The following is a 10036-nucleotide window of genomic DNA, read 5'->3' on the forward strand; positions in this document are numbered from 1 at the left end:
TAGGTGAGAAGCTAAAGCCTTCCATTTTCTCTCATCCCATTCACAGCATTCCTAACAAGTCAAGTCAATTGGACAAATTTGTCCTCTGCATGTAGCACATAAAACGTGTGAATCGTAACATGCCTTGGTCATGCCAGTATTGCAGCCTCTACTGCTATACCTAATACTCGATGCACTAGAGTCTGACATAGTTACTAGTTAACCGAGTCAAAATAAGTAAATCTCCTAAGAGAACAATAGTCAAAATCATGAAAAAATATACTGTCAGTTAAACAATACAAATCCGAAGGCTACCTGGCCGAAAGTACATTACCAAAAAGTAAGAATCTCGAGCCAAAAACCAAATTCGAGCTGCTTTCTTAACACTGTGTTGCTGTTAACTCGGCAGAAACAAAAGTGAAGCTCTTGGCCAAGTTGTTCCTCTCTCTCACCCTGAAAGTGGGAGGGGTTAGTCACCTACATAAACAAAAGACTATCGCTACCGCGAATTTCAAAATTGAAGCTGCCGTCGAGTTAGAAACTCTTAGCTAAGTAATTACTGGGTAAGTTAATTATATAAAACTTTCATTTAAAATTTTACTTTTTCAGAACTGTTCGTAATTTAACAGTCTCCTGAAATAACCTGCATTTTACATGACCGATTGTGTGACTTTATACAGAGTTCAAGAGACAAAAATCTTTACTTTTACTTTCTATCAGTTCAATTACATCTTGTCACATATCGTCGTCCAATTTCTTTGTCTAAATCTCACTCTAATTTCCACCTTTCATAGAAAATCAATCCTTCCCTGAGAACCTTACATAGAAAGAGATAGGTAAGTTTGCTTCTTGATTCTACTAGAAATCCCTTATTAATAATACCAAACTTCCCTTAAACTTTACAACTTTTAATACGAGTTTTATAGGTAATTCTTATAATACCTAAAGCACTAACACCTAAATCCCCTTCCGGTAGCAGTTCAAGTTTAACTTTAGCTTCAAGTAATTCGAACTCTTTATAAATTTGAGTTTATATAACTAAAACCTTAGTCTGAAGTAAGAAGCTACTCAAAGTAACGACTTCAAATAGTGTTTACTTATCAATTCACATACTTTTGAGTTTATCAAGAACTACATGTACTTGAACCCAGTAAAAATTTGAGCTTATACTGTGAAGCTACTCGAAGTAACACCTTCAGTTTGAGTTAACTTAGCAATTCACATACGCTTGAATTTGAATTTGTCTAACTACATGTACTTCAAACCGCGTAAAAATTTGAGTTTATATAACTAGAACTCTAGTCAGCCACCCGAGCTACTCAAAAGTAACAACCTTCAATTGCGTTAAATGGTCAATTTACATGCGTGAAATACAAGTATCAACAATACCACATTCCCCTTGAAATAATACAGTTTGGAACCTTCACTTGCTAATAGTGTCTTGATATATGCAGAGAAGCTCTTTATCAGATTCTCAGCAGTATTTTCATTATTAACTATTTTAATTACTCTATCTTTAATGTTTACCAAGGTGGATTATTTTCATGGCAAACTTTTTACAAATTAAGTTGCTTATAATTCAATCACTTAAAATCTGCAATTATTTCACCTTTGTGAAACTGAGACAGAATAACTATGTTCCAAAATATTTCCTATCCTGGATTGTCACATGTAAATACTTGGGTGTGGTGATATCCCTAGTGTATTAAACCAAGCCTTTATGTATCATAAATATCTAAAGCATAAGTGCCAGTGCTTACCCAGTATGAATATAATGCAACACCTAGAAGCTATTAAAGATCATTACTATCTATTAGTGATACAGAGGGATATAAAGGAAGATCTGATTAAGTTCCTTGCATAACAGAAGCTATTTCGGTAACATCCATGAGACCTATATACACACACACGTCAGCTATTTGTAATTTTGACAAAGATATTCCCTGTCCTAAGTGGGTAATGCCTCAGGTTCTATTTCTCTACACTATCACTAAAAACACAAAGAAATTTCTATGAAAACTTTTTTTTTATTCTTTGGAACTAATGTATTAGCTAATAGCTAGTATGAATTCACGAAAATTACTTGACCAGAATTACTTACTACTAATCTAACTTATTACAACTTAAGAATGTAACTTTGGACATGAGACTGCCCAATACCTAATATTATGGTATTGCTGATATGCTGAAGCATACTGGGTTATCTAATATCAGAACATAACAGTCAATGTTCATCCTAGACTGCATACCAGCTGATATTCTTCTCGAAATTTTATGAATAAAACTTTTCAGTATCCTGATACAAACTGTATCCCTAATGACTGATAGGGTTTATGTATCCTGAAACATAGGATATAAGTATACTGAGGCACATGATAGCTGATATAAAGTAATGGGACATTAAGCAAACTATGTATTCTAATTTGTTCTAATTCACATGATGGCTGATATTAAACAGACAAGACACTTAGACAATAAATGTCTTGAACTACCTTATAACAAGTTGAACAATAATAAATTTAATTAAACTCTTTATTTTTATCCTAAAATATATTATGCTACCTAATAGCTACTACTAAGCTGATGAGAAATTCAAGTAGAAACTGTGTACCCAGAACCACATTAAGCCACCTATTAGCTAATATTTAACTGCTAGTTTACTATTATAATATTGATTACAGTGACAATTTGCACAAGTTTAATAAAAAAAATGGTACTGAAGAATGCTTCTTGATGTGGAATCTTGTAATATTCTTTCGGCTGTTTAATATCCCATTTGCCAAATGTAGAATTTCTGTAAAGGAGAAACACGTTAATCCACCTCATGTAAACTTCAAAATATCTTTGCTCACAAGATATTGAAACAAGGGCATAATTAGCTATAGACAAGCTCCAAGCATCTTATACGTGGACCTCAGATGGGACAGTGTTTAACTAAGGACAAACCACTGAATTTTTAGTAAAACTTCAGCAAGTATTGATATCATAAAATCTTTTGACTGCAATGCAAATTTTGCTGAAAACTAGCAGGATCTTCTGAAGCGTCAATTTCAGTCAACAAAATGATTATATTTATATCTGAGTGAATTATTATTATTATTATTATTATTATTATTATTATTATTATTATTATTATTATTATTATTATTATTATTGACCTTTTGGTCTGGCTCTACCTTGTTTAAGATGATTTCAACATTTTCACATAGTCTACCAACAATGACCCACCCTCTCCTATCAATCTTAAAAATTTAACAAGCACTTCCGTGACTGGCTCGGTTATTTCCTGTAACGGTTATTGATAGCACTGTACTTGAAATATACCAAACCGTTTGGTGTATATGAACATTAGAACCAGCCAATAATAATTGGGAAGACGGCTGGACAAACTAAGCTAGTCCTACAGAACTTGAAGATTTCACAATTACACTATTTCACTAATTTTCATTCCGTTATAGACACCACAGTCCAAAGCTTTCTACTGTAGTAGTTTGAGTTCCGGAAAAATCGACCCCTATAGCTAATTTTGGAACTTCTGTACAACAATTTCTGTCCCATTTATTTAATTATTAATTTCCCAAAAGCAACCTAATTTCACGTTTATTAAACACCTACTTTTTTTTTTTTACAGTGCTACGCAGGTTCTTTGGATGCATGGATATACGGATGAATTAACACTCCGTACGTGTAAGCAGATCTTTGAATTAGTATCTTCAGAATTCGTAGATTACCTCCCTCAGGAAACTTCAGGCTGTAGATCGCCTAAAAGATGAGGTACAAGTTAATTACATCAGGGGAAATCAAGGCTTTCTATCTTATAAAATATCAAAATGTGGACACCATTTGCTACAGTCAAGACTAGCATCCTATACAGAGGTCTCTAAAACAAAGGAAGAAGTTTCATATCCAGACACTGATTCCAGAAACGGATTTCAACCCTGCGAATATGAACCTGCTAACATTTTTGGGTCGTAACAAAGCTGCCCCAATAGTTTACTCCTGTCAAAGACTGCAATTTGCGCAAGTCAGTAACTTCTTTTTAAATGTTTATTTCTTGAGGCTGTACTTGTTTGGACGGAATCTTTATTAAAATGTTTTCCCCTTACACTTTACTGCAGACTAGAGCACATTGTCAGGTTCCAAATAATTCTAAAAGTTCTCGACTTACGTTGGTAAGTCTTGTCTGTTGTTCAACGCAATTAGTTTTAATTAGTGTTTGTAGAAAACAAAGGCTGTCTTTATCACGTCTCATATATACCTCAGATCAGTAGAGTAGTTTTAGGTTTATCAAGGCCTTACCTTTACAAGCGTGGATGCAGATGATAAAAGTTCCTGGCCCACTGAATATCGGATATGTAGGGCTCCTCTCATTACAGATCCTAATACTTTCTGTCGTTCTGCTAGCTGCTCAGCCTAAAAGGAAAACATTTAATCAGATCCTGATGGTGTCAGTGACACTTCAAGCCATTGCCCTCTAACGGTACTGAAACCTTATATTTTCTATTTTATCAAGTTCTTGAGCAAATTCTTTCTAATTAAATCAAGCCAAGTTGAAAGTAAATTAACTTTCAAATGACACTCTCATTGCCTTGTTAACTCTCCTTTAAAGCACCACTTATTGACTATTTTTCATAGACATCACCTATATTTTAAAGGAGTATAACTCAGCTAAACAGGCGTCTTGAAATTTTTGTACCTAAATCCATTCTTCTACAAGATGCTGCGATTAAATATGAGTTCGTAGTTTACTATGAAAAACTAAGTAGTCTTAGTTGCTAAGCCTCGCTGTGCCATTTAAATACTAGTATTTCTAGTGGATTTTTATGTCTGAGTTCTCTGATGTCAAGAGAGTGGGAATATCCATACATTTCATAAATTATCGTTCACCTCAGCGGCTGTACTGTTTATTTTATACTCGTTGATAAGTCCAAAACAAGACTCAAATCTCCTATAAAGTTTACTTTCATTTGTGCCTTTTACAGAAATTGAGTGAATATTTGTGTAATATAGCAAATATCACTTTAAATTCTTTATTCTTTTAGTACTACCACTTAATATAGTCTACTACAGTTTCCTAACTCTCTACTTCTGAATTCATATTCGTAAAATAACATAGAATTTGTGTTACACCTTATCCGACTTGTCTCCTAAAAAGCTATACCAGAACTTCATACTGAATACTGCAAGACTCGCCCATGATAATCCAGGTTTTGATGGTGTAACCAAGAAGTTAGGTTTCTCTCGCCTCGTCTTTGTTTTCAGGGAACCCCTAACAGACGTCATTTGGTGCACAAGGCAGGCCCTCTCGTCAGCTTCCATTGATAGTTTTTGATGTACTACTACTCCTGCATCATAAAAGTCCTTAATATATCCTTAATATATCTTCCCCCTCGTCTGTTTTCAGGAAGACTCCTTTCAGACGTCATCTGGTTCACAAAGTGGGCTCTCTCCCCAGCTTCCATTGATAATTTTCTTGATGAGCTACTACTCCTGTGACATAAAACCCCTTGATCTCATTGCCTTCACATTTCATTTCCTGGGGCAACTTACGGGTAGTCTGGAGCTCTGAGCTTGAAAATTTGTCAATATCCTATGTATAGACAAACTTGCAGGCTGTTAATTCAAAGGTGGTTTCATAGACATTTCTTTACTTGCTTTATATTTATCAATTGCTTCAGGAGATTAAATACTCCAACACTTGTTTATTTCTGTCCTTGGTACATGATTAAATTAATGGTAGCAGGTACAATTTCGTTTTCATTTTTTATGTTGTTACTTAAACAGGTTTCAACTGTTAGTATCTGTTTTCTTGACAGTCCAGTTCTCACAAAACTATCTTGAATTCAAAGCGGTTTTCTCAAACTTTCTATTTATCTCTGTGACAAGTGGTTAGTGCAATTATAGTCTCCTAACCTGGGATGTTTTGAAAAATTTTCTTGTTGAAACTGTTGTACTATGGTATCTGTCATGGTCGAGGCATTTGTGGCTTGGCCTACTTTAAGTCAAGGACATAGCAGCTTAGCAATCTCCAAGTCATAGACATATGTTGGTAAATAGCAGCATTAACTAGGGTTCGGGATTATTAATTGTTTCCCTAGCAATCAGCTTACCTGCAGAATAATGGCTTACCACCTCCACTAACTGCTTGATGTCACAAGGGTCTACTGTAACATTCCATAGGAATACTGATTCTTATATTGGTGTTACCCTGCACAGAGATTCAACCCACAGGTGGTGAGAATCCATACTGGTTGCCACTGTCATCCTTAGGTGCAGAGGGCTGAGTTGTTGGCAGTCCGTGAGGTATGGTCGTTGACCAGACCAGCCAAGCCTTGGCATAAGCTGAACAGTACCAGGTGTGGAGTTTATGCCTTAAACACTTGCAGCTTGGCTCACCCGATCCCTATGTTCTTTATTTATACGTGATTTCAGTGATGATTTTGCGTGACATTTGAAATAATTGACTTGCACCTGACCTTCATTTTTTCATCATGGTATATTTTCCAGCAGCGGTAATTTTGGTTATTGACTTCTCTCCATAATTTTTTTTTAGTCTTCAGTGCTTCAGTTTTTAAAAAACTTCACGAGAAGTGAATAATCTTCCACCTTCTTTGTACACCTTCAGAATAATCGAATGAGAGAAGTCTTCTTGTTTTACTCTAAGTATTTTCAGCAATGAACCTGCAGAAGGTAAACAACCTCTGTATAGAAAGCAGAACTCACCCCAATGCGAAATGACATAGCCTAAACCTTCCCTTGATGAGCTGATCAAGATCTGGCTCCCCTATGTACCTACTAGTCCTTGCAGTTCATTGCACAATATGTGACTGATTAAAATGGGAAAACATCCATTGCAAACTATGTTACAAAATTAATGTACATAATGGCAGATAAATAATAAAAGTTAATTATATGCTAGACAAGGCTGCCTGGAATGTCATTTGTGAAGGTTCAACTCAGTGTTACAGACCCCATGCAACTCCTTTTAAAACAGCATTCTATGCAGGAGACCTTTTGATTATAGCGTTTTCCAACGTCACGTTAATTCACACTTAACGAAAGGCTTAATTAGTTATTGATCAAAATACAATGACTGTACTTTAGATATTACGCCAAAAACAAAATCTTACGAATTGTACCTGGCAGTTCCAGAGTATTTTCATGTTCAGTGTTTTACTGCAATAACATCTGTCAAATTTTCCAGTGTTCATTACTATTAACAATGCATAAAAGCTCAAATGACTCCAGAATTCACGGCATTGTATTTTTAGACTGCCACGGATTAAAGTTCTCCCTTAATAGATTCAGCTACCTACGGACCTTCACATCACAATAGAGATACAGGATTCGGACGATTCAGTCATATCATCCCAGCCAGAGGACTCATACTTGTTCCATTTACATTCGATTGCTCAAAAAAGGGTGGGGGGTGTCAGGTTGCAGGATGCAACAACAGTGATGAAGGTGAATTAAGATGGTAGATACCCTTTGGCAAATATGATGGATACTGAGGGCGAGCATATGGTATTGAGATGCTGTGGGAGTCTTTTAGTAATAATGGTCTTTATACCCCTGGTCTATCAGGCAACGAATGGCAGAAAGGACACTTTCACGAGGAACAACAGCTATTTATTTACCTTCGGGAACCAGTTGATATCCTATTTTGAGCATTTTACATGAAATACCTTTGCTTGCCTCACTTTCACAGACTGATTTTGTAAACAAATCGGAGGCATGGGATGAATAACTGCATAAAATATACATAGTACGCCAAACTTAATATTCAGAATGAAATCTGAATTAAAGCTTGAATAGAACTGGGTTTACAGCAGTGTTCCTGACCCTGTGTAAATTTATTAATCTATTCCTATCATAAGCTCATACATTTATTTAAGAACTATATATAAAATCTTCAGTAAGGTCAATGTTTACAGTAAAAATGATTTATGCATATTTTACTAAATAAACTTGAGTATTTTTTGCTCTCGTAACGAGCTTTGAGTTATCGACAGATTAATGGGTCTTTTCTTCTTAAGGACCATCCAACCAAATAAAAACCTTACCGAGTTCAATCGTCGACTCGCCATGAATGTTGAATAGCGTTCTACCTCGACGTCAGTTACATATTTTGGTATTAAGTGGTCCCTGGCTGCTGCTCCTCCGCCTCTATCGTTTTGGTGAAAGCTGTAGTCGTTTCAGTTCATCCATAAAACCAGTTTGATACAATTCGGTTCGTTACTTCTCAAACAATTTAAACACTAAGATTGATTTCTTCAGACATGAGTTTTATCATGGAAACTGTCGTATTTGCATTATCGACATACGTACAAACAGTTATGTCTTGCAGTTAAACCGAAGTTTGCATATTTCAGATACCTACCTAGTTCGTTTTGCAGCTCTCATAATTACTTTTAGTTATCTATTTGTATTAATCTTAATAATTCCGTCATTCCAATATAACTACCTTAACCTACCGTTTTGATTTCGGAATTTTAAACCTCTAAGAGACTAGTAAATTTACTTATTTGATTTCTCGATACTAATTTACTCCAAAAAAGAAAAAAAACGGTACTAAATTAACGCTCTTAGCCAAATACAGTAGTTCCTCAAAGGTGACTGACGATACCGTTCATAAACTCTAGAGATGAATGTCTCACTAACACTGATGATTCCAAAACAATGCATTTGCAATAATAGACGCGTACCAAATTTCGGCTTACTGAAGGACATTTCTTAGTCCTCTTTATGTTAAGGGACTGGGTTTACTGATTCTCTATCAGGATTTAGCCCCAGTAATCAAATCATTTATGTTTTTTCTGTCTTATCCAGTAACTTATGACTTGAACGATCTAATAAAAAAAAACCCGTGAGTTGTATCGAACTGTCCTTATGGATGCACTGAAACCACTTGAATCGAGTTGTCCATAGCCTCTGAAGTGAAACCTCGTCTGTAAACAAAAAGATATCGACATTAACTTAGCATCGTTTATTCAGTTACTTATTATAATGAAATGAAACTCCGAACGTTTCACGTTCAAATAACCTACGTCAATGATCAAACACTCGATAAATCCGAAACATTTTCTTAAGGTCTCTCCTTTGCTTGGCAGTCAAAGGAAGTTCCCGCCCCTCCCCCTTCTCTTTTGATGCCAAGTTCAATATGCTCAGAATCCCGGACCCCTCACTCGCGACTCCTAAGACCATACGAGCTCATTATCATTCGACATATATTTGTCAGTGGTACAGAAATGGATGCTGGTCTAATGAATGACTACTGGACAGCCTTTGATCAAACCTGAATATCACTTTTGACTCAATAAGCTATACAAAATGAGCAGTATCATGACCAGTTCTCATGCATTTCAATCCACGTTTCACTCATTGTAAAGACAAATAAACTAGCCTAATCAGTTAAAAACTGGAAAATACTTTTAAAGCTAATACGACACACACTAGAAATCCCTTTATGTTTGAAGACAATGGCGTGAAAAAACTCTCCTTACAAGACCACTGCCTCCTCTTCACACGTACTACCATGACTTTCTCAACCTTGTATTAACCTCTCAAAGTATAGCATCTCGATTCAGCTTTGAAATACGTACAACAGCTGAGCAGATCACGTCCAAGCACTTTGTTAAAAATACCTACCTTTTACTCAAAATGTTGTGTGTGTATTTGCCAACTACCCTTTGCTGTGAATTCCAACCCCCTATATGCTTTGTTTGGACCAAAATAATACCTGTTAATAACTAAGACTCGCTCCCGAAATAAAATCGAGTAATACCTTCTGTCCTCAGCAGTACTTGGAGATTTAACTACATCAGAGAGTCACTGTGCACCTGTACTGAATGTCTTGTCTACATCTGCATGTTCAGTTTTATGGCATTCAGAATTTTCTTTAGTAAGCTTACTCTCACGCCCTACTAAAAATGACATTGTTCCTTCCAGCCTCAAATGAACTAATAAGCCAGTTATTTTATCATAGCCCACAGCTTAGGATCTGGTATTCTGAACACAGGCTACATCTGCTAAAACTCTGGCTCTATCATTTAGTACT

The 10036-nt window shown here is 35.7% G+C and overlaps 1 long non-coding RNA gene across 1 annotated transcript in view; it reads right to left on the reverse strand.

Moving 5' to 3' along the window:
- Positions 1-3600: 3600 nt before the first annotated feature.
- The window catches only part of LOC136828521 (uncharacterized), an 11794-nt gene continuing 5358 nt past the window's right edge, over positions 3601-10036 (reverse strand). The window contains exons 2-4 of the long non-coding RNA XR_010850082.1: positions 8043-8927; positions 4279-4392; positions 3601-3741 (exon numbers count right to left, since the gene is read on the reverse strand). This is a non-coding gene — a long non-coding RNA (uncharacterized lncRNA). The remainder of the gene's footprint in view (positions 3742-4278; positions 4393-8042; positions 8928-10036) is intronic.

The sequence above is a fragment of the Macrobrachium rosenbergii genome, chromosome 43 (genome assembly GCF_040412425.1).
Source record: "Macrobrachium rosenbergii isolate ZJJX-2024 chromosome 43, ASM4041242v1, whole genome shotgun sequence".
NCBI classification, from domain to species: Eukaryota; Metazoa; Arthropoda; class Malacostraca; order Decapoda; family Palaemonidae; genus Macrobrachium; species Macrobrachium rosenbergii.